Raw genomic sequence first — 2,235 nt, 5'->3', positions numbered from 1 at the left:
ACTGGAAAAGAAGACCAAAACATTGACCTCTATTTCTGAAAACATGGCCAATATGGTAGTTTGAATGGCTCTCCCATAGCCTGGCTTTGCACTAGTCATCTAAAGGAGCAGAGCTAAGGAAAGTAATGCCCAGGACTCCAGATATTTGGGAAGAATGCTTGATCTGGGACTCTCCCAGGGCAGTCTTTCCTGGCATTTCATACTGACGGAAATGAATGGATCACCCCAGATATTTATCAACCTTCACTATCTCTGCCTCCCCATTGTGTCAAAAAGATTCAGATGGAGGGTAAGTACAGAGGAAACTGAAGTGCCTGGCCCATTCAACATTTTCTTCCTCTCGGACCTGGACCCACCTCTTTAATGGTCAAGTAGGGTAGCTGTTTTTGTAATTTCATTGTTCACATTATGTTGAAACTTTCCTTCCCTTTGATCTCTGCCCTTAATCCAGTAGGTCATTAGAAGTTTCTTAGTTTATTTCCAAGAGTGCTGAGCTCTTGATCAGTAGAGCAGCAAAGATAACCCCTGTGCCTGGAACATTACCCAAGGAATCCAAAAAACTGTTGCTGCTCAGACCACTGTGTAATCTGTTACATAGTTGGAGCCTCACCTCTGTCTTTCCTTTGTTCATTTCCTTCAGATTTAGACATTCTTCAGTGCCAAGGTCAAAGTCCACTGCTGTGACTGAGCTCTTCTTTGAAGATTTCTCCAGCTTTGTGTGACAGCACAGACTTGTCTTCTTTGTTGTCTTTCTAACTTTGTACCTGCTGACTCTCTCTGGCAATGTGATTATTGTGACCATTATTCGTCGGACAATCACATCCACACCCCCATGTACTTCTTCCTGAGCATTGCTGTCTATCTCTGAGACCTGCTGCATGGTGGCCATTATTCCCCATATGCTTTCTCACCTCTTGAATCCTCACTAGCTTATTGTCATGCAAGGCTGTGTCATTCAGCTCTTCTATCTGACTTTTGACATCAACAACTGCTTTCTGCTCATACCATGGGATATGATTGCTATGTGGCCATCTGCAACCCCCTACAGTATTCATAGGTAAGAAGGCTTGTGTCTGGCTGGGATCTGTGTCACTGAGGATTGGCCTGGGCATGGCCATTGTCCAAGTAACATCCCTGTTTGGCCTGCCCTTTTGTGATACCTTTGTCATCTCCCACTTCCTCTGTGATGTGAGACCCCTGCTGAATCTGGCCTGCACAGACACCACTGTCAATGAGATCATCAACTTTGTTGTCAGTGTCTGTGTTCTTGTCCTACATATGGGCCTGATCTTTATCTCCTATGACCTCATCATCTGCACCATCCTTAAGATTGCTTCAACTGAGGGTAGGAAGAAGGCCTTTGCCAACTGTACCTCCCGCCTCATAGTGGTCATCAGCCACTATGGCTGTATTTCCATCATCTACCTGAAGCTTAAGTCCCAGAGTTTTCTGGGGCAGAACAGACTCATCTCAGTGACCTACACCATTATCACTCCCCTGCTGAACTCTGTCATGTGTAGCCTGAGGAACAGGAGCTCAAAGATGCTCTGTGCAGAGCCATGAAGAAGAAACTGTTCAGTGTGTCAAGATTGTGATGGCCTCCCTTCGTGTGCTTACTTCTCCAAAGTTTTGGCAGTCAGAAATATTGTGATTCTTCACAATCCAGGGAGCCTCCTATGGGGCCTGCTCCTGGAATGTCACCACAGGACATGCCTTCTCTCAGATTAGTAGTCATATTCCCATGAAACCAGGTAAAGGGGCCTGTGAGTTTCACCAGTTCTTACTCCTGCCAAATAACACAAAAATGGAAGATTCATGTTGAACACTTTGTAAAAAGCTTCAGATATGTTATTCTATTTTGAGGCTAGGGAACCTTCAGAGGGGAAAATGGAATGTGTTAATGTAGTTGTTTTTTATACAATTTCCCCTTAGATCCACCTTTTTTCCTTATGTCTTTATTTGTTCACAAACTTTAGTATAAGTTTACTAGTTCCTCTTTCAGTGGTGTGGGCATCACCCTCACCCCACGGAGCCCATGGTGAGCCATGAGTATATGCTGTTTCTCCTCGATAGTGCTACCTCATGTTTTGCACCACCATTATCATGGGATATAAAGACGAGGAATTAATAGCACACTGACAACAAAGTTTTATATGTTTGTACATCACTTTATAATTTATAAGGAACTTTCACACATAGGATGTCACTTGATCCTTAATGAACCCTATAGAGTAA

The 2,235-nt window shown here is 43.8% G+C and overlaps 1 pseudogene; it reads left to right on the top strand.

Annotated features, from left to right (window-relative positions):
• The first annotated feature begins 215 nt into the window (after positions 1 to 215).
• LOC111543963 lies at positions 216 to 1,595 on the top strand (annotated as a pseudogene).
• Positions 1,596 to 2,235: the final 640 nt, after the last annotated feature.

This window comes from Piliocolobus tephrosceles, chromosome 1 (assembly GCF_002776525.5).
Source record: "Piliocolobus tephrosceles isolate RC106 chromosome 1, ASM277652v3, whole genome shotgun sequence".
Taxonomy (NCBI): Eukaryota; Metazoa; Chordata; class Mammalia; order Primates; family Cercopithecidae; genus Piliocolobus; species Piliocolobus tephrosceles.
This window is presented reverse-complemented; position numbering and strand designations above follow the sequence as displayed.